Raw genomic sequence first — 27,108 nt, 5'->3', positions numbered from 1 at the left:
GACTGTGTCGACTGCCAGTCGCTCACTGCAAAGGCCTTGTGGGAACGCAAGAAGAAGCTGTCGGTAGGCCGGGTGTCGAAGCCCCGGAAGTCGAGGTCTGCGGGGCTTTATACCGATGACTCGATGGGTGACTCTCTGCGTCGTCGTCGGAAGTCCGGCGGGTCTCCTTCCAGCAGTCGGTCTCGCCACTCCTCCGCCTCTTCTAGGCATTCCAGGAAGCGCCGGCATGGGTCGCCTTCCCCGTCCTCTTCCGAGGACTCCGCCCGTCGGCGGGTCGCTTATCCCTCCATGCAAGCGACACCGGAGGAATGGGCTTCCTTCGGGAAGCAGATGCTAGCGATTCTGGAATCGCAGGGCACCGGTCCGTCCGCGCCTCCGAGTGGGGTCGGTCAGCACCGGTCGAGAGACACCGCCCGTACGCCTTCAGGCTCGGGTGGTTGGCACGGCTCGCGGGAGAGGTCCCGCTCGGACAAGGGTAGCCGTTCTCGCCATGCCCGTTCCAGGTCCCGGTCCTCGACGTGCACGAGACCGCGTGATCCTGTGCCGTCTTCAAAGAAGACGTCGACGCCTGTGGCGCCGAGGTCATCGATTTCTCTCGAGGCTCTGCCTCCGAGGGGGTCGTTGACGCCGTCGGCGCCCAGGTTGTCGAGAGACACGCTCGGAGCTCCAGCTTCAAGGACTGTGTCAACGCCGTCGATGCTGGCGGCGCTGCTGCTGACGTCTATGCCGATTCGCTCGACGTTGGCGCCTTTTCTGTCGGCGCCGACTCGTTCGGTGCCCTCGACGCCTTTTGAGGCGGTGGTGTCGGAGGGGCCCCATGGCACGGGGTTTGCCCCTAGAAAGGCTATGGCTAAGGTTCGGCACTGCTTTGGTCCGCAGAGGTCTTTCTCTCCCCGCCTGGAGTACATTTCAGAGGGTGATGAAGGCTCTGATGGCGGCCGGGTTCCGGCTATGGTTCCCGATGACCTTATCTTGGGCCATAGCCAGTTTGGTGACCTGAGGCAGTCGCTGCATGCCAGTGGACTGGACACCTCTCCGGAGGTGGAGTTTTGTCGGCCGGAGCCTGGCACTCATGCCGATTCTTCCTATAGGCGCCTTATGTCTCGGGTTACCGAGTACTTGGGTTGGTCAGCTCCCCCAGGGGAGTTCGTTCAGGATGATCTCACGGACATCCTTGATCTCGGTCCTCCCACTGACCCGGTTTTGCCTTTTCATATGGCTCTGCAGAGAAAGGTGGCGGCGGCTTGGACTGCTCCGGAGAGTCTCCCGGTAGTGGGCAAGTCTTTGTCGCGAAAATACCGTCCAGCCAGTAGCGACCCCTGCTACTTGTCTAGGCACCCCACCCCGGAGAGTTTGGTGGTGCAGGCGGCTACGGCCCCGGCAAAGCAGGCGTCGTATCCTACCATCCCTCTGGATAGGGACGACAAACGTTTTGACGACTGGGCGAAGAAAGTGTTTTCTTCTGGGGGTATGGCGCTTCAGGCGGCCAACGCCATATGTGCCTTGTCTCGTTTCACACACAATCTGTGGAACTGTGTTGCATTAGCGGCTGAACATATTCCCGAAGGGGACGAACGGGATGGTTTCCTTGCTATGGTTCAGGATGGCAAGGATGCCATGTGTGAGGCTGTTCAGTCGGGTTTGGACTTGGCGGATTGTGTCAGCCGGTCCATGGCGGCGAGCACCGTAATGCGCAGGTTTGCGTGGTTGCGGAAGTCTGGGTTCGCTCCTGATGTGCATTCCCGGCTCCTCAACATGCCCTTTGACGGTGAACACCTTTTTGGCAGCAAGGCTGACGAGAGCCTTGAGAGGTTGCAGACCTCCAAAGCTGCAGCGAAGTTGTTGGGCGCTGCAGTTCGTCAACCTCTGCCTTTTCGTCCTAGGGGACAGCAATGGAGGGGAGGTTCCTTTTGCTATTACTCCTTCAGTAAAGCGAGAGTAGCTAGCAGTCAAAGAGGCCATCGTAAGAGTGCCAGAGGTGGAAACAAAGGTACTCGAGGTGCCAAGGCCGCTCGGGCAGTTGCCTCTTTGCCCTCAGGCAACGCTGCAGCTGCTACCACTCAGTCATGAGGCCAGGTCCCATGGTTCGCTGGTTGGGGGAAGGCTGGCGCAGCATCTTGTAGAGTGGCAAGCCATTACTTCAGATGTGTGGGTTCTGGAGATCATAACCCACGGCTACTGTCTTCCTTTTCGGCAGAGGCCTAACGACAATCCACCAGGGAACCTCTCTTTGAAGAGTCTGGAGCCGCTCCTTGGGCAGGAAATTCAAGCCCTGCTGGAGAAAGGCGCCATAGAACTGGTGCCTGTAGCGGAGAGGAACAAGGGCTGGTATTCCCCTTATTTTTTGATTTCAAAGAAAGACGGGGGATTGAGACCCATCATGGATTTGCGCGGTTTGACCAAACTCCTCAGGAAGGACAAGTTCAAGATGGTGACTCTCGTCCTCCAGGCCCTACAACTTCAGGACTGGTTGGTGTCTCTCGACCTCAAGGATGCTTACTTCCATGTGCCGATCCATCCCAAGCACAAAAAGTACCTGAGGTTCGCGGTTGAAGACTCGCACTTTCAGTTTCGTTCGGATTGACCTGCGCCCAAGGGTTTTCACCAAGCTCATGGTGGTGGTGGTGGCGGCAGCGCATCTCGGGAAAGGGGGGGGGGGATTCACGTCTACCCCTACCTGGACGATTGGTTGATCAGGGGGAGCTCTCCCAGGCAAGTCCTGGATCATCTGTCCGTCACCTGCCACTCCCTTCACAGGCTGGGCTTCTCCCTCAATTTAAAGAAGTCCCATTTGACACCAACGCAGCGGCTCCAGTACATCGGAGCAGTGCTAGAAACGTCCCTGGGGCAGTGTTTTCCTCCTCAGGTGAGGGCTCTTCACATTCAGCAGATGGTGCACAAGTTTCAGTTTGCCCAGAATCTCCCAGCGTCCGTATTCTTGAGACTGCTCGGCCTCATGGCATCCTGCATTCTTCTGGTGCCAGAGGCTCGTCTGCGGATGAGATCTTTGCAGTGGGCACTCAAGCTCCAGTGGTCTCAGTCCTCCGGCAGGCTGTCTGACCCTGTTCAGGTGCCGCCCTCGGTTGCCCGGGACCTTCTGTGGTGGGCTGTCGAGGGCAATCTGATGAAAGGGGCCCCATTTTGGCTGCCCTGGCCGGAGGTGACGATCGTGACGGACACATCCCTCACGGGATGGGGAGCTCATGCCAATGAGTTGACGGTCAGCGGTCGTTGGTCTCCGTCGGAGTCCAGACTCAATATCAATCTGTTGGAGCTGAGGGCCGTCAGGCGAGCCCTGAAGGCTTTTCTGCCGACTGTGCGCGGAAAGAGTGTCCTGATTCTAACGGACAACACGGTGGCCATGCACTACTTCCACAAAAAAAGGGGGGGGGCAGGGTCACTTCCGTTGTGCAGGGAGGCGATGCAGCTCGAATTCTGGGCCATCCAGCAGGAAGTTTCGATCTCGGCTGTTCATCTGGCCGGAGACGGCGGATGCTCTGAGCAGGCAGAGCTCTATCTCTCACAAGTGGGAGCTGGCTCAGGAGATTCTCCTGGAGATCTTCGCCCTTTGAGGGACCCCTCAAGTGGATCTGTTCGCCTCCAGTGTCAACCGGAAGTGCGAAAGGTTTTGATCGCTGGAATTTCCTCCAAAAGGAGCCTTAAGAGACGCGTTCGTGGTGGAGTGGTCATTCCCAGTGCTGTACACGTTTCCTCCAGTCCCCGTCATCCCGCAAGTGCTGCAGAGGTTACGGAGGTTCGGTTCCCGGAAGATCCCCATTGCTCCGGTGTGGGCCCGGAGGACGTTGTACCCGGACCTTCTCGACTTGTCCATCTGCCCTCCACGTCGTCTTCCCTACCTAGACAATCTGCTCTCACGGGAGGGGGGGAGGAGGGGTCAGGTTCTCCATCCAGAGGTCGGATCCCTCAATCTTCACACTTGGCTTCTGAAAGGTTTAGGTATAAGGATTGGGACCTCCCTGAAGACGTGATGGAGGTGTTGCTCTCGGCCAGGCGGCCGGCAACTAAGTCTCTGTACCGTTGCCGTTGGAGAAAGTTCTGCGACTGGTGCAGAGTTCAGAATGTGGATCCTTTTGAATGTGACATTCCCATGGTTCTGTCTTTTTTGCTTTCTTTGGCCCACAGGGGCTTGCAAGTGGGGACCATTAAAGGTTACCTGGCGGCGCTGTCCATATTTAAGCGCTCGTCAGAAGAGTGTTCCCATTTTAAAATTCCTTTAATTTCGCAGTTTTTGAAAGGGCTCACTAATGTGTTCCCTCTGTCACCTTTTCTGGTGCCAGGTTGGGATTTGAATCTTAAGTTTCTTATGGGTGCTCCGTTTGAGCCTTTACATTCTTGCCCTTTGAGGCTGTTAACTCTGAAAACTGTGTTTTTGGTTGCGATTACTTCCGCTCGCAGAGTGAGTGAGTTACAGGCACTTTCAGTTAAGCCACCCTTCACTGTGTTTCACAAGGACAGGGTTGTCCTTAGAGTTCGTCCTTCTTTTCTTCCGAAGGTGGTTTCGGAATTTCATTTGAGCCAGAAGGTTGTTCTTCCGGCGTTCTATCCCCCTCCACATCCTGGTAAGGAAGAGGCTTGATCCTAGGAGAGCGTTGAGCTTTTATATCTCGCGCATGTCCCGGGTCAGAGTGGACGATCAACTTTTCATTGGTTACGCTGGAAAGCATTTGGGACAAGCTGTGACGAAACAGACTTTGTCTCGTTGGATTATTTTAGCTATCTCTACAAGAGGAGTGGCTGCGTCTACGGCCCTGCAGAGGGAAGTTCCTATTCGTCACATCTGTGATGCAGCCACCTGGGCTTCAGTACATACTTTTGTACGTCACTATTCCCTCGATTCCATCAGAGAGCAAGATCTGGCCTCTGGCAAGGCAGTTCTCTATTCTGCAATTTGATTGGGCATGCTAAATTTGTATTCTAAGTTCTTTCCCACCTCCTTGCTTGGTACTGCTTTGGGAGTCTGTCATAGATATGGAATACGTCGCAGGACCCAATCCCCTCGAAGAACAAATTACTTTCTTACCTGGTAACGTTCTTTCGATGGGATGGTCCAACAATGTATAACATATCGCTCCCTCACTGCCTTCCCCCTTCTTTTGCGATTGCATCTTGCGTTCCGCAAGGCCTTGTGTATCTGACTGGCAGAAAACTGGTGGCACACATTCTGGGAAAAAACTGTAACTGAGGCTATGGGCGATGTGCGTCCTACTTATTACATCGGGTGACGTTGCTCGTCGGAGGAGGTCCTCTGGGACGGCGCATCGACACCATCGACGCAGAACGCAGACGCTAAAGATTTTCCGAAGCAGCACAGCTGTGGACATTACCTGTCATAGATATGGAATACGTCGTCGGACCATCCCATCGAAAGAACGTTACCAGGTAAGAAAGTAACTTCTTCTCCAGCATTGGATCTTTCAGGGATTCACATGCTGTGAATATTTCCCGTCAGGCTGGGAAATCACGGTAACTTTAATATAGTTTTCCTATGGAAAACGTTGACACTTCGAGTCTATTAACGACTTCATGGGTGCTTGTTAGGCAAGATTGTATGCAGTACCCTTTGGGTGCACTACAACAACCCTGACCTCCTGGCAGTAGGAACCCAACCTTTGGTATGAGTCTGTACTACACAGGTTGGTAGCGTGTTGAGCAGCCAGGCTTATCTCAAGAGGGGTCAATGTGAGCGGTAGGGCAGTTGCACAGATTCATCGTGACAAGTATTCAAATTTACTCTCAAACACAAGGTTTCTTGATTAGACAATTATTAATTTAAGTCAGTTTGAATAAGCCTTCTTCAGAAGGGACAATATAACAGTAACACACAAATACACTCCAAAAATACCCCCCTCTTAATATTTCCAAATCAGCAAGTACACATTTGGGATGGCCCACAGACACTACCTACAGCCTTAGGTGCTGGGGACATAATATATCACGGTTGCATTTAGAACCAGACTTGGGGTTATGTCAAAGGAAAAGGTTATTGGAACAAAACAAGAGATCACACAAACATTCTGAAGCAGGTAAGTACTTTTGGTAACCCCAATGCAAAGTTAGTTAACCCCTTCCTGGAAGGAAGACACACCACATAAGCATAGGAGAGAAGAGTCATTCAAGGAGCTAGGCCAGCCAATGTTAAGTTGGCAAAAGTGAAGGTGAACTGAAGCGCTTCTTGCAGGTAAGTAAAAGTCTTGCACAATTTTTTTATAAGTCTTTGTAGAATAAGAATAAATCACAGTAGGGCCACAAGCTGATTAGGCTTGAGGTAAAGAAGCTGGCAGCAACTCTACAGGGCAACCAAGACAAGTCTCTGAGGACAAGTGAGGTTGCACAGCAAGAGGTAAGTTCTCTTAAACTTTATAGTACCTTTTTAGGCTGAAGAAAAGTGCAGCAGATGGCTTCTGTTCATGTGCAGCTCTGCATATCCTGGTGTTACTGGGCCTCCGTCGTGGGGACGAGAGGGACGACTTCTGGGGACTCTTGCACTGCAATGGAACGGTCACCGACTGCAACCGGCAATCTTCAAACAAGTGGCACTTCGGTGTTTTAGCTCCTCGCGTCTACCGCAAAAGCAACACTGCTTCCTGGCTGTCGAGATGGGCTTCCCTTGCATCTGGGGTCCAGCACTCTGAGGTGGCTCAGACTTGGTCAGTCCTGCTTCTTGGGAATCCTGAGGCTCTTCCTGGAGCTCTTGGCCAGCTTAAAAGCAACACACACAATCTGGTGTTCCTCGGTTCCTGCCGTGACTGCAATGGAAATTCAACCAGCTCCGAGAGTATGTCCAGGTGGCTTACTTTGGAGTTCATTGTTCCCACCAACTCAAGGGGAGAAGTTGTCCTTGCAGGGCTTCTCTAGTCGAAACAAAAATGAGTTTCAGCGCAGCAGCGGGGCTTCACCAGGCAAACCAACGGTCCAGGAGTTGCAGCAGGCGTCTGTGTAAAGTTCTTCGGATTCCTTCGTCCAGTGGTCGACTCTGCCTTCCAAGCCAAAAAGCCTTGCCTTTTATGTAGGTTTCTCCTATTCATTCCAGCCTACCTGTCAGTCACCCAGCAGGGTGGCTATCCTTGCCGGACAGCCAGCCGGCCAATCGCCTATGAGTGCATTCCTGTCTCCTAGAAGACTAAGCACGGAGTTTCAGGCACCTCCCTCGCTTCCTGCCCCGCCAGACACCCTGGAGCCAGAGGTGGGCTTCATTTGTGAAACGAATAAAGTGACCAAACTTGGTTTGGTGCGCAGAGTAAGTATCAAGAAGGACCTTTACAAAAATAAATGGCAAAAAAAAAAACGACTGGGGCCATTTTGACACACATGGCACGCTTGTGTGCTTTACTGCAGCCCATCTCAAGAAGGACCTTTCCAACAAGAAAATGCAAAACATTGCAGCTTGCGGTAAAAACACACAATGGTAGTAAAAAGTAAACCACTGCCACCAGCCATTAATTGTAGAAAGGGTAACAAACATATTACATGAGAAAGTAGACAAAGGGATACTAAGCAACCCCTCCAGCACCCTATTGTAAGATAGTGTGTGATGGGTCTAGAAAATTACACTTGTAAGCAAAGTCAATTTCACATTACTGCTCTTGGAAACAGTAGTTAATCCAAGAGAAGGTATTTAAAACTTGATGAAATCTGAAAGACTTCCCTGTGCCAATGCACAGAAGGTGCTGTGTAACACAAAGTAAAAGATGGTGCCTATGGAATTTGTCAGACTCCACAACCAAAAGAAAGTGTTCAAAATCACATTAAAATACATGAAATTGGGGAAAAAGGGTCTCTCGCTCTCCAGGTTAAAAATTCAAGTCCTCAAAATCCAGCAAAGTTGATGTGGGTCTCTAAGGTAGAGAGAAATTAGCACATTTCTGAGAATTCTCCTTAACAGTGCTTTAGTCCGCACCAATAGGACGTCCAGTAGAAATAGCCCCGCCCATGGCTTCCCTTCAGATTTCAACCGTCTCCAGACTGTTGATCACCTTGTTTTCTCTCTTGAGAACTTGCTCTCGTTTATCTACGCAGCCTTTGCTTTTCCTGTGTCGTTCCAGGCCCCATCATGTTATCTGCCGTCTCAAGAATGGTTATGAAGGACACGGCTATGCAGACTGTTTGTACTGCCTGTACTCCAATCACTCCGTGGAGAACTGTGACATTTGCCGGGGATTCTCCCAGAAGATGCTCAAGGACCGTAACTGGCGATGGATTTGCTGGTTGAACAAATGGGCTTCGGAGGTCGGTTCTGCCTGTAGGGGCAGGTTCTTTACTCCTTTTCCTAAGAGGTTGCCCTCGCACCCGAGGGCGCGGTCGGCAGAACGGACGCCTAAGAAGTATTGGGAAAAGGCACAGTCTTCCGTGGCACGGCTGTTGCTGAAGAGTACGGGATTGGGGCCCCCTCTCAAGGCAAGCCTGCACCAAGTGCTAAGCCAAAGGATTCTGGTTCACCCCCGCAGAAGTCGGTGGATCGGTCGCACAAGACCTATGCTTAGGACAAGAAGTCGCGACCGCATTCGTCCTCGTCGACGAAAAAGTAGTCTTCTAAGGATAGACATCATTTATCTTTGGGCCATGAGTCTTCCAGACAGCACTCCAGGTCCACGTCCAAGCGGCCCTCTTTGCCATCGACAGAGGGGTCAGCACCGATGGCTGGGCTATTGTCGATTTCAATGGCGGCTAGCTCCTCGACAAGGGACCCTCCTTCGATGACTGCTTTACTACCTATGACCCCATCAAAGACCTTGCTGACGGCCCAGTCGATGGCCTTGCTGACGACCGCTACATCGACGGCGGCTCCGGCAGGGGTGGAACTGCAGAAGTCCTCAATGCCGCTGGTGGCCGTTGTGGGTGTGTCGCGTTCGGGTGAAGTGCCATGGCAATCTGCCTCCGGATTTATGTGTACTCCCGATAGATATTCTCCAGCAGGGGCCCTCGACCTGTGACTTTGACTCGGTCCGGAGGAGGAGCTAGGATATCAGTTTCTAGATCCTTCGGTGTTGGGCTTGCAGCCTTCTCTTTCATCCACCTCCAGAGGCCTGGGTGCTGTCCCGCCTCATTATCCGCTGGTTAATCCGTACTCATTGCTCTCGATGCAGGTGCTTACAACGCTGCAATCGCTCCTGGGACAGTTGGATGGCCGGCTTCCTGTGCCTCGGCTCCGGAGGTTCCCTTGGGGCAGGACTTGCCTGTCATTCCTTGTCTGAAGGAAGTTTCGGAAGCCCCTCGCTATAGAGGGCCTCATCCTAGAAGGTCTCCTCTGGTTCAGACTCCTGTGCCGTCTCCTAAGGCGTTCAGCCCTCCTCGTAGGGATCAGGAGGAGGGAGAACTGGTAGAGTATGAGCCAGACAGTGTCTCGCAGGACACTCGACGGGCTCGTCATCGCCCAGATGGGCAGATACCTGGGATATTGATCCGGAGATTGATGCTTTGAGTAGCCGGGTACAGCCTTCTCCGTTGGATGATGTTGGAGCCTTTCATGCCATGCTGGCAAAGGCATGCCATGAGTCTGGCCTCACTCTGTAGGAGGAAAGGAAATACTGTTTTTGTTTGATCATATGGGAAGAGGTGAAAGGCAGTCTTCTCTATCCCCATTGTGGACCACATGTGACAGGAAGGGCTTCGGACTATGCGCCATCCGCTCACAGAACCCGCGGTCAAGGGCCGCTTAGAGAAGTTGTTCAAGGCACCAGAGTCCACGCCAAAGTGCTCAACGTCACAGCCCACTCCGGAGTCATTCGTATCGGCAGCAGCTAGTTGGAAGGCACGTAGCCAGCACAAGTGTGTGACTCCCCCGGACAATGAAGACCGTAAGATGTACGCTTTTTGGAAAAAAGGTGCTCACGGTGGGTGCTACTACAGTCAAGGCTGCCATCTCGTTGGCTATCATGGCGCGATACGACTGCGAGATATGGCACAGATTGGCTCCTCTGTTGGACCACCTGCCTGAGCAACAGCGGAAGGAGACGATGCTTTTGGTTCGGGACTATTAATATTGCTGTTAACCTGGCATAATCTGGGTTTAAGCAGATTAATAATGGTGCAGTTCTCCAGTAGCAGGCCTGGCTGCACTATGCTGACTTGCAACCAGAAGTTCAGCACAAGGTGGTGGACATGCCTTGTGAAGGGGAGCAGCTGTTTGGGGAAAATATGACGGCACTGAAGAACATGAAGTATGACTCCGATACTGCAAGGTCTCTGACGACTCTACAGGGCAGGCAGTCTTTTTGCTTATTTCGGAGAGCCTCTGGGAAAGGCAGGTTTGCAGGATCTCGCAACAAGGGGTATGGTCACTCTACCTATTTCTCCCAGGGTTTCTGACTATATTTCCAGTGCACTCAACGGAACAAGGACTATCAAGGACCATGCAAGAGGGGGGGTTGTTCCTCCCGCTCATAGAGGCCGTCAGTCCAAGCCTCAACAATGACTGCCACATGGGCAGTCCACTTGGTGTGAGGGTGGCGCAACATATTGGCGACTGGTGTTTCATCACGACGGACAGATAGGTGCTGGATGCAGTCCAATACGGCCACTCGAAGTTCTGGGATCCGTAACGCTCTGTTGGCCCGGTGAAGAGTGCAGCTGCATCTACAGGTCTTGAGGCAGGAGGTGCTATAGAAAGGGTCCCAGTGTCGGAAATAGGAACCAGAACCTACTCCTGGTTCTTTGTCATCAAAAAGCCAAACATAAAATGGCACCCCATTCAGGGCCTAAGCATGCTAAACAAAAATGTGAATCTCCAAAAGTTCAGGATGCTAACTTTGCAAGACGTCATACTGACTGTTCCGCTGGGAGAATTTCTGGCATCTTGAAGATGCATGTTTTCACATGCCTATGCACACAAAGCATCGCAAGATTCTACGGTTTATGGTCGGCAACGAGCATTACCAGTTTTGGGTTCTCCCATTTGGCCTAAAGTCAGCTTCCAGGACGTTCACCAAGTGCCTGGCTCCGGTGGCGGCTTACCTCTGCAGGAATGGACACCACGTTTATCCTTACCTGGACTACTGGCTGGTCAGGGGGGGCGACTCGTCGGCGGATGTTGGAATCGCTTGATGCAGCAATGCTCCTGTTACAACATTGGGCTTCGGAGTCAACTTCGACAAATCCTGTCTGATGCCCTCCAGGGACTTAGTTTTTCTAGGGGCTCACTTTCATACGCAGCTCAATCGGGTGAAGCCGTCGCAGGAGAGGTTAAAGAAGCTGTTATCCATGGCGGGCTCATTTGTACCAGGACCTTCGGTCCCAGTCTGCGTCTACATGTCTCTTCTTGGCACCATGGCGACCTGCATCCCACTCATCCCGAATTGTCTTTTCATGCGGCCGGTGCATGAGTTCCTCGCTTCAAGGTGGGCACAGATCCACGGCTCCTGGTCCAACAAAGTTCTTGTCTCCCGATCGCTGGCAGATGCCCTGCAGTGGGGGACACAACATCGTGAGGGGTATGCCCATGGTGGAACCAGATTTTCAATACACGATTGTGACCGATGCTTCCCAGGTTGGTTGCAGGGCTCACCTCAACCAGTTCCAGGTCAAAGGCCGGTGTTCCCTCACTGAGGTTTCGTTGCATATAACATTCTGGAATTAATGGCAGTTCACTGGGCACTCAAGTCTTTTATGCCCTTCCTTCAGGTTTCAGTGGTACGGATTCTGACAGACACCACAACTGTTTTATCTGCGCAAATAGGGGGGCACACATTCACAGCCCCTGCACCAGGAGGCTCAAACTGTCCGGCACTGGGCCATAGCGCACAAGGTTCAGATCTTGGTTCTCTACTTGCCAGTGGTTTAAAACGTTCAGGCGGATGCTCTCAGCAAAGAATCTGCTCAGATGCATGAATGGCGGCTGAAGGACCCCCCTTCCCCCCAGACCTATTCGCCAGACTAGAAAACAAGCGGTGCCATCTCTTCGCCAGCAGGTGGTCTCATCCAGACTTGCATTCGCATTCCTGTGGATGGACCTGTTCATGTACGCGTTTCCTCTGATCAGGAAAACGATTCAGGTGGTGCGCAAGGTTCCATGCAGGGTCTATCCTGGTGGCCCCGTTCTGGCCCAGACAGACTTGGTTCTCTGACTTTCACCTAGCAGTGGACGACCCTCTTCACCTGGGGTCAAAGCCGCATCTTCTGTCACAGAACAAGGGAAAGGTGTGGAATCACAACCCAGGCTCCCCCAGCCTTGCAACATGGCTCCTGACCACTCTTTGAATTTGGCCACCTAAGGATTCCTCTGGATTGTCGCCGCATCTTGGCGGCCGCAAGGGCGCCATCTACAAACTCGTCTTACACCTGGAAGTGGAAAAGGTTCTGTGCCTGGTACTCGCAGCAGCCGAACTTGCAGCCATTGCAGGGTTTGCCTCCACAACTCCTGCCTTATCTTCTGCTGTTGGTGAAGGGGCTGGGGGGTCTGGCATTGTCATCGATCAAGGTCCACGCGGCAGCGCAACTCTACACCCCTTTTCAGTGACAGATTGATTAAACACTTCCTCAAGGGCTTTTTCAGGACGTTTCCCCACCGAAGTTGTTTTCTCCGGTCTGGAGTCTCGGCTTGGTGCTCCCGGCCCTCATGAAACCACTGTTTGAGCCTATGTCAATAGTGGCTGTGAAGTGTTATCATGTTTTTGTAGTGGCCATTATGTCTGCCAGGGGGGTTTCAGAACTCCAGGCTCTGGTCATCAACCCGCCATATCTGCATTTCATGAAGGACCAGGTTCTCCTATCTACAAATCCTCACTTTATTCCTAAGATTCCGTCTGAGTTTCACAAGAACACTACAATAGCCTTACCAACCTTTTTTCCCCCGAGGCTACCACTCTGGCAGAGAAAGCGTTGCATTCATTGGATGTCGAGAGGGCTTTGAAGTTTTATCAAGACAGGACTCTGTCCTTCAGGATGAGACCACTCTTTGTGGCTTTCGGCCCCTCCAACAAGAGGAAGCTGATTTCGAAGCAAGGCATCTCACGATGGGTATAGTCTACGATTTCTTTCTGCCACGAGAAAGCCAACCAACCTTTACAGTTGACTCCCAGGGCCCACTCTGAGGTCTGCGGTGGCTTTGGCGGCTCTGTGGGCAGGCATACCGTTCAGTGAGATTTGCCAAGCAGCAACATGTGCTGTGCTGCACACCTTCACCAGACACTGTCTGAATCAACATGCGGAGGACGTGCAAGTTGGGCATGCAGGGCTTCAACGCCTGTTCCAGTAGGGTAAGCCCCGCAGCTTGTTTTTTTTTTTTTCTTTTGGCTCTACTAATGTTTTTTGGTTTTCGAAATAAGTGAAAATTTATATTTTTTCTGTTGGTTAATGTTACCGGTTGCATAGGTCTTGTTTGCCTGTTACACACCTCCAAGTACGGCTACTTAGTCTATTCACAGCATGTAAATCCATGAAAGATCCAATGCTGGAGAAGGGAGAAGTTTCTTACCTGTAACTCAATTACTCGAGTGTTGCTATCTTTCATGGAATCACATGTGCCCTCCTGCCTCCCCCTTCAGGCAAACCTCCTTTTTGCGTTTCTGCCATGTTTGGTGTGGTTAAAATCTGAAGGGAAGCCGCAGGGCGGGATTATTTATACTGGATGTCCTATTGGTGCGGCCTAAAGCACCCATAAAGACGTCGATGGGACACTCAGTGTCGAAGTATTCCATAGAAAAACCACTACATTAAAGTTACCAAGGTTTCCCAGCCTGACGGGGAAATATTCACAGCATGTGAATCCATGAAAGATACCAACACTGGAGAAATGGGAGTTACAGGTAAACTACTCCCGAATGTTATACTCTCCTCAAATGATGTCACATAAGGGTGCTGGAACATGTGTAACATATGAATGAATTACTCACCTGCTTATCGTTGATGTTTGAATTTAATCCTCACTTGGGATTAATGTTACAGCTGATTACTGCTTTAAATATTGTTGTGTATAAATAATGCATTATAGAACTTTAAGGGTGTAAGTGTTTACTTGGATATTTATATTTAATGATTTCATTGTACAGCTAACGTTAACCCTGTTAAGATGAGCCTGGCTGCTCAGTCACACTACCAACCTGTGTAATACAGGCCTATATTGAAAGGTGGTTTACCGAATACCAAGAAAAGTCTTGTGTAGTCTCAAACCAGTTGGACTGCACTAATTCTTGCCTAACACAGACCTGGTTTAATGTTGCAGGACTGAAAACTCAATTTAGTGCCACAGCTGCACCACAATGCCTTCATGCTGTTTGTGCGTTATACAAATTAAATAAGTGGAGTAAGAGGGAGACAACAGTCAAGCAAAATAAATAGGGAGCTAGAGTCCTCACTTCATATTTAATTGCAGGAATTGAATAAAATCGTTCCAGAATTTCATATCTTAAATAATTCTGCTCATTAAAATATTTGGTGTGAAGAAGTCACATAATTGGCCCCCCGCAACTACCAGTTGTGATGAATCCTTGGATGTCGTCCCTTCTCCCATGGGGGAGGAGCCTTCTCCTTTGGTTACGGCGGTGCCGCCACAGTCCAATAAAAACCCCTGTAGGGTGGTGCACCGCAGGACGATCACAGTAGAAGGGTAAAACCCTTATCGGAATAAAGGATGACACCCTAAGAGAAACTTGGCATGTTTTTACCACTGTCTCAACACCCTCTTACCCTCTCCAGAATCCTGGAATTTCTCATACTTCTATGTATATGAGAAAAGTAGAACTTTCTCCTCCTAAATACTACTGAGACAAAAAAGAACAGTTACGACATCTTAACGAAATGTACTGAGAGGAAGATGTGCAGAGTGCAGAAGAGCATCCAGGCGAAACCACAGTAAGCAGACCAACCTATTTGATTTAGCCAAACTCTGATGAGAGACAGTCCTCCCTGGAGGAGTCCTGAATATAGGCAAATGGCGTGGGTGTTGAGCACCAGCAGGGTGTTGGGCGTTGGCAGACCAAAAGTTCACTGGGTACTGATTTGGATCAAGTGGCACTTTAGTCTGCAATCAGAGTTCCCTAAGGGAAGTAAGAAATGTCTTTTTAGTCTCTGCAACACAGCAGTTGACCTTTTTAATAGGCATCAGCACAGTGATTCCCTTGTTTTACGTATGGTTGTTCTTTTTAACCTAGATAGTCAGCTTGTTTGTTCTGCCCCGTTTGCCAGCAGTGCAGTGCCCACATGGCCAATTAAACAGACACTTGGTGATCTCTTTGATAGACATATGCCAGACTCTGCTTCAATGCTTCTGTGCTTTCCTGCTTTTTTCTGTCTGCCTTGTGCTTTTGAGTATTTGACTTTCTAGTAACCAAGCTAAGGGGACTGAGCTCATATTGCTCGTATCATTGCATAGCCACATTCCCAGCTTGTATATCCAGTATTGTATCCAGACACTGGATGGGAACTTTTTTTGCCTTCCCTTATATTATTGGTCACTGATCTCTGCTAGTTTCAGCTATTCTGAGCCTAAGACACTTTGAGTGGGTGGCAGGGGTGGGGAGACGCACACTGGCAGTCCTACAAGCCACTCAGGCATGCCCTGCTCCCACAATTGATTGCATTTTCTCATCTAATTCGTCTATTGTAAACCACTGGTATCTTGCTAAATATTAGATTATTTTGTTTTTAACCCTTTTTAATACTTTTATTTTATTTTGTAAAACTACTTTAAAACTTGTCCAAAACCTCAGTTTCAGCTAAGGATCATTCTAACTAGCTCAATAAAATATTTGAGCAGATCAAAGAAGATAATGCAGTCATTTCTGACATTAACATTTTGATATGGGATATTGGTGGATTGGAGGTGGATTGTATTAATAAAAAGGGAGCCTCAACTAATTGTGCTGGGTCAAATTGTGTGGCTATGGACAAGGAAACTTTTGGTATTTTCCAAGAGGAGATGTTATCTGTAAATAGTTCCGATGTTGTGCTCCCTTCAACCAGCCGAAACAAATTACACAAGCTTATTGAGGACCCACTTGACCCCTTTGAGGTTCTGTAAAGAAAGGGATAAGTAGGCAGGAGGAATGTTTGATTACCAGCTTGTAGGGACTGTTGGTAGTAAAACTAATGCTGGAGATGTTGAGATTTATTCGAATTGGGTGGGGAGGGAGGGCATTGTAGATCATGGCTATTACTAAGATTATCGATGTGCCAGCCGGAGAGCATGATTTTAATGCATGCAGAATCTAAACTACTAGAGGTATTTAAGGCGAATTAATTAGCAATTGATCTAGTGAATTAATACATTTAAACCTGTCCCAGGTTGAGGTCGCAGAGGCTACTGAGGTGGTCAATGTGACTGAGAGGGTAATAATTGATCTGTTAATCACCTTATCGAAAAGATTCCTGCCCTTGTCTAAAGGGGGGCAAGAGCCAAGTAGGGCAGAGTTAGTTATCCAAAAAACAAAGGGGTTGTTACCAAGGGTCAGGCGAAGAACTCAAAGGTGGATGGCACAAAAATTAGCCATCGGAAAAGGTGGACAAGTGGGGTGGTAGAATCAGTAGGTGAAACTACAGTAAGAGACGATCAAATTGACATCTTCCTTGGAGAGCTAAGAGAGCCCATTAATATATTTAAAAATTCAACAAAGGATGGGAATGTGAGGTACCAAACCTAAAGGGCGATGGCCTTGACCTCAAAGGGTGTAGGGCAGAAAACCCCAGGTCCTGCGCCTGCCATTGGCAGGTCACGCCCATTGAAGGATAACAAATTAATAGCTCGGGGAGGCTTTGTGCCCCCTGACAACATTAGACCCATTGTTGAAGTCATCAGTCAGAGGATGGCCAAGTCTCATCCTGACATTTAAGCAGGACCATCGCTCCATAGGGAAATAAAAGGGAACAGTAAATCTGCCGGACAGTAACTTGGGGAGAAGAATGCTGGCAAGAGATGATCCCTCTTCTGTGACTATGTACAGTGCCACCAAACTATCAGGAACCCTCGAAAACCAGACCTTGATAGATTAATGCAACCACTAGATAAGTCATGTCAAGGGATGCCCATCTACTATCAGAGGGTTGGGGGGGTGGGGAATGCATATTATGAGATGTGTATGTATTGGGATGTTAAATGACCTGACAGATTGCAGCCACATCTTTTTTTGTCAAAAGGCAGGCAGCTGGTGGAGGGTGGTCTTGCTTTTGATTTTCGGACCTGTCTGAATCGTGGCTCTGCAATAAGGTTCAAAGCTTATGCACCGCCACTAGTTGCTAAGGAAAAACTGTAACATGGGCTATCTTGGGGAAACCTGTGCCACGCCAATTATCGACTTGGGCAACGATGGAGTGCCTGACCCAGGGAATAACCTTGATGAAGTCGATTGACGTTCTTCGGGCAGTCGAATTATTGGTCAGACTGTATCCTGTAAAATGCTCTCTTGGAATATTGCAGGAATCTCTAAACATCTATCCTACCTAGAATGGGGAAATGTTATAAGCGGGTATCAACTTGGTTTTCTGAGAAACTTGGGCTAGAGAGGGTAGAAATGCAGGGATTTCAATTCTTCCAGATACCTGCTTTAAAAGGAGCTAGTGGACGCCCCATTGGAGGTCTACTTATGTGGGTGAATCTCCTGCTAAACTGGTGTGTGGAGACTAGGATAACTGACCTTAATTATCTACAGCGTGTACTGGCCCAGCATAATGACTAAGATTTATGAATTGGTAATTTGTAGTGCTGACCAGGAGCCGGGTAAGATGCGCGTCATTTTAGCAGGGTGCTTAACCTACAAATGTAACCTCTCCTGGATCTGGAGGGTATTTGGGAGGATCAGGATGCAACCCTGGATATTCCACCTTTTGATTATCGCCCAGAAATGACCCATAGTTTTGCCTTTGAGACAGGCTATATTTTGTACTCCCTTGATTTGAGAGCCTGTAATGGGCTGTTCAAAAAATTATCAACCTGCTGATAAATCCTTTTTTGGACCTTATGACTCTACTTTGATCAATTATGCCTGGTTTTCCTTTAGTGATTGGAAGTATGTAATTCATTTTGCAGTTTTGGATAAATACGATGGTGATCATAGGCCCTTATCCATTGTTTTTTTAATTAAATGGTAATCTGTCTTTAATCAGTCTAGCTCCCCGCGTAACCAAGTGTTAAGTTCTGGTAACGGAAATCAGTCAAGTGGGTCAAATTGATGGAGTGGGAAATCAAGCCAGGCTCTGCGATGCCCTCTTGTCCAACATTGAAACTATTTGTATGGATAACATTCTAAACTCTCCCATTTTCGAAGAATTTCGGGGAGTGGTTGCTGCCATTCTTCCTCACGTCACCGTTGTGAACCTCACAGTGAAGAAACATACTACTGTAAGGATGGAATGGTATGATGACGACTGCAAAAATGCTATGCAAAGGCTAATAGCCTAACTTTGGCCTTGGCGGTGAATAAAGCACCTTTGCGCAAAATCGCAAATCATTACAAAAGTGTAAACAAATATAAGAAGGATGCTCGTCTAAATCAAAAATGGGAACAACTTGCAGATGCTTATGTCCGAGGTAATAGTCCAAGAAAAAAGGGGGTGCCATTTTTATTCAGTGTAGCATTACCTCTGAGGAATGGCAGAAACGGTTCTTGGCTTTATATGGTGATGTGAATATGGGCTTGCCCAACAAGGCCTATGATTGCCTTGGTTGCAAAGGCTTGTTCTGGGGCTGGATGATTTTCTCTCTGCAATTGGATCACAGAAGAGGGGCTAGGGTGCAGGCCCCAATCTGGTACCAATAGATGTGTTCAAGGATGGCCGACTTATATGGGCTTCTGTTATGTGGAAGCTATGCTTGGCATGTATTAAACACAGTACTGGAGTTGTGGAGACATACCAAGCGTGAATGTGTCAACTTTTAAAACGGGAGGGAAGAGATCAATAGGCGAATCACTGGCCAATCTTCTTTTTGGAGAGCTCTGGTAAACCTTTTGCTGAGGTCATCTTGAAGCATGTTTAGTTATGGGTTGAAGACGCTGATGACATTAGTCCTCTGCAGGCAGGCTTCCAAAAGCGGGAGGGTACAGTTGACATGAGTTTCTGGTTTGTTTTTCCTAAGCAGAATTGATCTTGTATAAGAAAAAAGCAGCTTCCTCTGCCCTATATTGGGAAGAACTATGGGGCTATACAAACCTTGCATTCCTTGGAGATATACTTATCGCGGGGACACCGAACGATTCCACTCCTTTAGAAGTTGATTTATGTCCAATAGGTCTCATGGCCCCTATGAAACTTGTGGTGTTCTGGCTATGGCTTTGGGATACTCCTGGCTTGAACTTGTATTGCAAGATGAAGGGTCATTTGTTGATCTTGAAAGGGGGAATGCATCTACCATGGGTTGTAAATCTAAACAACCATTTATGATCTAGGGGTAGATGATCTCTGGGGAAAACCCAGTGCATATTACCAAAGCAATATCTGCTTGTGAAGGAAGTTCTCCTGGAGCATACTAGGAAAAGGATGGTAGAGGATTGCTGGCCTTTGCAACTGGGATCAGGTTATTTGAGGAGCAGGCAGGAATTTGGGTTCAGTAGTTACTTGGATCATATTTTCCCTCTGCTTGCTAGGATGCTATACCTTAACTTTAGGATAGGCACCCTCAGGTTGGCTTCCTTCACTAAATTCTGGGATGCTAATAGTTTAGGCATTTGCTCCCTTTGTGGAGATGGTGAAGAGGCAACTGTTCACTTTTTATTTTATACCAAGCTAGGAGTGTTCTGCAGACGACTTGGTTCCCATGTTAAGAGAGACTGGCATTCGAAGAGTCGTAGAGGCACTATTCTGTAAAAGTACCAGCGATCTGAATTTATTTGGTTTCCAAATGTATATATCATGCCTGGTTACTCAGACCAAAAGATTAGTAAGGGTTATGTTTATGCTCCCAGCCAGAAATATCAATATTTGTAATTAACATTATTTGGAGGTGGCAAGCTCTTCTCCTTCCATTGTTTTGTGCGAGTTTGGGCAAGTTTCCCTTGGACGTGATGCATTGAAGTAACACCAAATATTTTGCTTGTTTTTAATGTGTTATAGATCAGATTGTTATGCATGTACAGGTTTGTGATTTAGTAGCCAGATTATGTATTTTTAATGTTTTCTGATATCAAACTGTTTTTATGCATGTACATGTTTGTAATGTAGCTATTGGAATAAAGTTCACAAGAATTAATGTAAGGTGCTTTGTCTGCTGGAGGCTGGAAACATCTGGGATGCCCAGGAAGAAGCCAAGCTCCGCAGCCAATCCTGACACATTGGAAAGGACGCCATGCTGGCAGACGCAGGCAACCAGCGCTCCAGAGTCCTGGGAAGCGAAACAGCTTCCAGAAGGTCAGTTGGTGCTGCAGACTAAGCCTCCCCAAGCCTCCCCAAGCACCATGGGTCCCGCGGCTGATGGAAGAAGCTGGAAGAAGGCGGATGCCCTCGCAAACAGAATAACCAGATACATGTAGGGGCAGAAATATGCTGGGAACCAGAGAAGATGGTGGCAAGCAGAAGAGGGGTAAATGGATGAGGAGAAAAACCCAGAATTGTGGGTCTGGAACCCTGAAAGCAATGTTGAAGAAACTTTCACATCTATGATAATATTATGGTGGTGCTTGGCAGGAGAGTAAACCAAGCCTACCTAAAAGAAGTATCGAAGACAACGGCGAGTCTGGGACTTGCACCTATAACAGTAATACATCAGTTGCTCATAGTCATAGTGCCTGGGGGAAAAAGGTAAACCGGGTTTGCTGTGCAATATTTAGTACTTAGCTGGAAAGTTCACCAAGTCTGAAACCACTTGTTGAAACCTTCTGGTTTTAACAGTTCTCTCAGGAGCAACGTGCTTGCCTTGGAAGCAAGATGAGACAGAGCAGCGCAGGTTCAATCCCCGGGTCCACGCTTGGAAACCTCTGGGTATTAAGCACGTTATAAATAACCTATCGTATCGTAAGCGAGTCGAACTTGCACCCATAGAAGAACGACAATCACTACTCCATTTTATTTTATTTATTTATATAGCGCTAAAAGCCTGCAGGCATCAGAGTTCTTACAAAGAGACAGGACAACAGAAAATAAGGACGGGACAAGACGTGTGGTGGCCAGTGTTGATCATAGTCGTTTAGATATACTTCCGGGATTCATTTGAAAAGTAATGTGTTCAATTTTTGTCTGAAAAGGAGGTAATTGGGTTCGAGCTTCAATGAGGTGGGAAGTTCATTCCATTTTTCGATACTTAAGGTCGGGAAGGCCTTGCCAATGCGGTGCTGCTTTTTCGTTTTGGTGGTTTGCAGTTTACCTGTGTTGGAGGATCTAAGGCGCCTAGGTGGCTCGTACCACTTGAATTGTTTCTTGAGGTAAACCTTCATAGTCACAGTACCAGAGAAGATTGAACCCGTTTGGCTGTGCAAAGGAGGAGCAACCTGTGGAAGGGAGAAGACACCAGGGATTTGTGAACTTTGTGGCTAAACTAAGAGAAGGAAGGCATCCTCCCTGTGATACTTTGTTTTTGCACGTTTTGGATCTTTGTGTTATGAACTTGGAAAAGAAATATGAAAGACCCACTGAGAAGACAACCACTTTGTACCATTATATTGAGTTGTTAGTGTGAGGGTTAGAGTTAGTTTTGACACAACAGTGGATTTATTTTAAATGTTGACTTCCCGACGGACCGATTTTGTACTGAGGCAGGGAACCCCTGCTTAGCGTTGGGGTGAGTGAGGCCTTTCCCCAATCTTATTACATTTGAATAAGTCTATAGCAACAAAAATGCCACGTGTCCCACTCAGCAGCTGCCATATAGTACTCCGTACCATGTTCAATCAATGCTAGCAGGCACTGGAGTGAGAGTGGAAACAGATGGCCAGCAGGTCGTACTCCAAGAGTACATGTAACTGTTGATTGGTTACATATGGCGGCCCAGAAACCTTTTTTAGACTGACACGATTTCCTGTGCCATGCAGACCTACTGCATGGACTGTTGCCATGCAACAACTTGTGTTCTTTAAAACTCGCTTAGTGTTCCATTCTCTACTGTAATTGCATTTGTTACATATTTGTTTAGCAGTAGGTTATCACTAAAGCGGATCGTGCTGGTTAGGTCATTATGCTCTAAGGAGTAAGTTAATGGACCCAGTAGTTCCAGGTGTTCAATCTGCTCGTGAGTTGTGACCATACAAATCCAGGATTGCAGCGTTTTACTGGGCTGAGATGCTGCATGTTGGGGAGAATTCTCAGAATTGTGCGAATTCCCTTTTACCTTAGAGACACCGCCTCTTTTGCTGGACTTTAGGACTTAATTTCTAACCTGGAAAGAGTGAGACCCTTTTCCCACTCTCATGTATTTTCTTCTGTGATTTGGACTGTTTCTTTTGACTTTGGAGTCTAAAAAGCTCCCTAGGCCTCATCTTTACATTGTGACACACAGCACCTTCAGTGCAGTGACACAAGGAAGTCTTACATTTCCCAAAGGTTTAAATACCTTCTCTTGGTGAAACTACTGTTTCCAAGAACAGTGAAGTGAAATTGACTTTACTTACATGTTGTAACTTTCTAGACCCAGCACATACCATCTTACCATAGGGTACTGGAGGGGTTACTTAGTATCCCCTTTGTCTAGTTTCTCATGTAACATGTTTGTTACCCTTTCTACAATTAATGGCTGGTGGCAGTGGTTTACTTTTTACTACCATTGTGTGTTTTTACCGCAAGCTGCAATGTTTTGCATTTTCTTGTTGGAAAGGTCCTCCTTGAGATTTACTCGGCGCGCCAAACCACGTTTGGTCCCTTTGTTCATTTGATCTTTGGCGGGCTTCAGTTCTGAAACCCACCTGTGGCTCCAGCGTGTCTGGCAGGGACAGGAATTGAGGGAGGTGCCCGACACTCCCTGTGCTTAATCTCCTTGGTTACAGAAATGCACCGAAAGGTGATTGGCCTCAGAGGACAGCCACTCTGCTGTGTTACAGCTAGGCTGCGAATGAATGGGATAAACCTGCATAAAAGGTAAGGCTTTGTGCTTGGAAGGCAGAGTTGACCACTGGACGTAGGAATCTGAAGAACTTGGAAGAGATGCTTGCTGCACCTCCCTGACCATTGGTTTGCTTGGTGTTGAGATGGATTTCTGAACTCTGACCTGATGGGTAGAAGTTAAGGCCAGCCTAGTTTCTTGGAACAGAGTAACCTCTGGACAAGTCAGACCAATCAAGGTAGCTATGTCAGGCGGTCAAGACTAAGTCTCAAGAGGGTGAGGGTGATTGAAGGACCTCAATGAGCACATAGAGCAAGGACACTTACAAATTACTCCAGACAGGGGTTATATCAAAAACATACACATTTATTACAAGGCCTTTGTAACATAGACCATAGCAAAAGAATCATAGTAACACTAAACCAACACATCACAATCAGTACAATATATACAAGACCATTGGGGTCCAATGGGTTAAATGCACGAAATATGTTGACAACCTAGATGGGATGGGGGGGGGGGGAGACAGGCAGTGCAGATATTTAGACCCAGTTCCACATCGAGAATACACCCAACTAAGAGGCATTCCAAGCCCTAAGAAGAGAGGAGCCTTGTGCTGTGTACATGCAATGCAAGTGCACGCCGTTGTGCCAATGGGCAGAATAGGGTCTCTAGCAGCTCGGGAAGGTGGATGAGGCGAAGCAGAACAAGTTCCCACTATTCAAGGCGGACCTCCACTTGAAGGCAGAGGCAGTTCAAGAGTTTGGGATGGAGTTGCTATTTTGCAATAGCAGTGGAAAGGAGAGGGGCCCTCAGGGGCCACTTGTGTGTAAAAATTGGCCCTTGTGCTAGGGGCCCCTGTTGGGGTATGGAGTACTCGCTGCTCCCTGATGCAAGCGGACCCACACTTCGGCAGGTCAGTCCACTACGCTTGCAGGTTGAAATGCGGCAAAAAGGACGTCTCGCCACCTTTTTAGTTTGTGAGATACAGCGATGATTCCCAAACGGGACAGTGGCGATTTCTCCCCTCCGGGTGGATGAATCGACCCAGTTTCACTGCAGCAGGCTTCAGGGGCAAGAGGGTCACAAATGCAGCAGACTTGCAAAGGATGTTGCCACAGCAGGGCAACAGGGTAACCACGTTTACTCCGGTCCTGGCACACTCGTCTCACTTCAGACCTGGGAACGCCAAGTGTACGAATTTCGGTGTGAGGGTGCCAGGGACACAGAGCTAGCAGTCTACCAAGTTTCGAGGTCCTCCTCGAAACAGCGGCGGTGACAGAGCAAAGCAATTGGGTAAGCTGGTCAGTCCACTGGTTGGTCCAGGGACACTTCGGAGAAAGTTTACTTGCAGAGTTTGATTAAGGTGCCGAGAATAGTTGGTCCCACTATTCCAATGGGTCGAAGCATCTTCGCAGACCTTCTAGGATGACCAGATGTAGAGGGGTCCCACGGGACGACAGCAGGCTCGGTGTTCCAAACCTTCCAGCGGGTCACCAGCGGTTCCTCGGCTCAGCTTTGTGTTGCAGGATACTTGGATCCTATCCTTTGTTCAGTGAGAACTCTGAAGATCGACAAGGTAGTGGTGTTTTCAGCCTCCTCTTATCCAAAGTTCCCTTTGCGCCAAAACAGAGAGGACCCAATGGGAGATCTGCTCACATACACACACTCCATATGTGGACAAATCACGGACCATGGCGGTCCCAGGCATTCATGGCACTCCAGACCCTCTGGCACCCAGGATGTGTATTGGAACCAGACATTCCAGCCCACATCCTGGAGGCACACACACAAGACATGCAGAAGCCTGCAAAAGCATTGGGATTAGTGGGAAAGTGCATGACCAAATGAGGACTGACCTGGGTCGACTCAACATGGGGAAGGGGCAAGATGGCCAAAGGACAGGACAAAGAACCTCGTGGCATGGCCATTTTGGAGCCAGGCCACCTATTAGTGCCAAACGCGGTTAAAATGGCAGGAAAGGGTTAAAAATAATGCGAAAAGATAGCTGCCACCAGTCCTGTCCTTGACACATCTGCACAGTTCATAAAAAGTCCAGCAAGAGTATCTGGGGCCTTTTGGAATTGACTATAGATCCAAGTGTGCTGTATTGTGAGATACATTGCACACTGTTTCCCTTAGTCCTTTTAGTCTTGTAACAAAAGTCTCCCAGTACTGACTGTCTTAAGGGCATGTCAGTTTCCCCATAAAAAGTGAGCGAAATCCCAGAGGAGTGCAGCTGAGGGCTGTGCTTCTCTGGCAAAGTCAGTCAATGGTGTCTAAACAGCAGCAAAAAGTTTGGGGGTTGACGCATGGAGGGAAAATTACATACAATTATGAAATCTTTCCTAACACTTGGTGAAGCCCTGCTGCATTGCTGAAGCTCCGAATTCACCTCGATTAGAGAAGCCTTGCAACGGACGACTTCTCACCTTGGGTTGATGGGACCAATCAACCCCAAAGTGAACTCGTCTGGACATCTTGGAGCTGGCTGTACTTCCATTGCTGCTGCAGGAACCGAAGTGCCAGGGAGAGGAACACCAGATCAAGTGCATCGCTTTTAAGTTGGACCCGAGCTCCAGGAAGATCCTCCAGACTCCCATGAAGCAGGACTGACCAAGCCCGAGCCACCTCAACAGTGCTGGACCCCAGATGTGAGGAAAGTCCATTAAGGTATCCGAGAACCACGGTGGTGATGTTTGCGGGAGCGGCGAGGAGCTGAAACCGCTAAGTGCAGCTGATCGGAAGTTTGCCTATTGCTGCCACTGACCTTCCATTCGTAGTGCAGGAGTCCCCAGATGTCCTCCCTCTTGTCCCCATGTCTGAGGCCCAGGAACATCGGACCTGCAGACCCACACTGGAACAGAAGCCTGCTGAAAGCAGTTTTTCTTCTAACCAAAGGTACTGTAAAACTAAGATGACTGACTTCTTGTCGTGTAGCCTTGCTTGTTCTCAGTTGAGAGTTGTCTTGGTACCTTTGGAGGGTTGCTTGCAGCTTTGCCCCTCACAAGCCTCCCAGCTTGTGGGCCTAAAGTGATTTCATTTTCTACAAACTTTTCTAAAACTCTGCAAGACTTGTTCAGCTCCCCTAGACTTTTGCTCAACTAACATTGGCTGTTCTGGCTCCCTGAAAGACTTCTTAACTATGACGACGTTCTTTACCTTACTCCATGAACGGGTCAACTTACTTACACCTCTCACTGCCTCACGCCCACAGAGAGCAGCCCAAGCTCACTGTCTTTCAATACCTAGGTTAGAACTGCACTCGCTACCAAATCTTCTCGGATCTGAACCTTCCTTTCACCCTTTCAAGAGCAAAGCCAAAATGTGGCTTATAGCGCAAGACTGCCCTAACATCCATCTGCCTCTTGGACACTGAACAAGCTACACTCCCTGTCCGATGCTCTGCCTTGCGAAGTCTTAACCTTCTGACTATTTCCATTGTAAATAACCTGTAAACATCTTGTAAGTACTTTTGAATGATTTGTTGATGTCTGCTTAAAACAACGTCTCTGTAACCTTAGAAATGTGCCCAGATGCCTTTGGGTAAGGTGCACTATACAAATAAATATACTACAAATACTTTGCATTGGAGGGTTTAAGAAGTACTTAACTGTTAAATATTTGTTAACCATTGTTTTCTCTGTCTGGAACTTTTCCTTTTTGATCTCCCACTCAGTTTTTCTCTAAATGTGCAAGTGATACATTAATGTCCAGTGTCCTAGTTATTTAAGTCACCTGAGGGTGTAGGAAGTATCTGTGTGCGATTCCCCAATGGGTATGAACTGATTTAGTGAAACTGAGAGTATGTATTTATTGAAGTATATTTTATGATTGCTCCCCTCTAAAGAAGGCTTATTCAACTGACAAATTAATAATTGTTTAATCAAGAAACCTTGTGTAAGTGTTTATCTGGATATCTGTCATTGTGAACCTCTAACAACCTTACTGCTGACATTGACCCTTCTTGAGATAAGCCTGGCTGCTCAGCCACACTACAATTATATGTAGTACAGACTTATACCAGAGGTTGGGTTACCTATTGCCAGGAGGACAGGGTTGGTGCAGTCTCCCACAGGGTACTGCATACAATCTTGCCTAACACTGCATGTATTGTAAATCTATTGTGCACTGACTCATTCACTAATCCTGTGATCCTGCCTCTGGCCAAAGTCTGAAGTGGGCTAATTGGAGTAATG

The 27,108-nt window shown here is 48.4% G+C and overlaps 1 protein-coding gene across 5 annotated transcripts in view; it reads left to right on the top strand.

The window, feature by feature from the left end:
* Nucleotides 1-27,108, top strand: part of CDC25C (cell division cycle 25C) — a 553,873-nt gene that overhangs the window by 526,184 nt on the left and 581 nt on the right. The gene's annotated exons all lie outside the window — the stretch shown is intronic.

This window comes from Ambystoma mexicanum, chromosome 3p (assembly GCF_040938575.1).
Source record: "Ambystoma mexicanum isolate Mex_15411 chromosome 3p, UKY_AmexF1_1, whole genome shotgun sequence".
NCBI lineage: Eukaryota > Metazoa > Chordata > Amphibia > Caudata > Ambystomatidae > Ambystoma > Ambystoma mexicanum.
The sequence above is the reverse complement of the archived record's forward strand: the minus strand, read 5'-3'. Positions and strand labels throughout refer to the sequence as shown.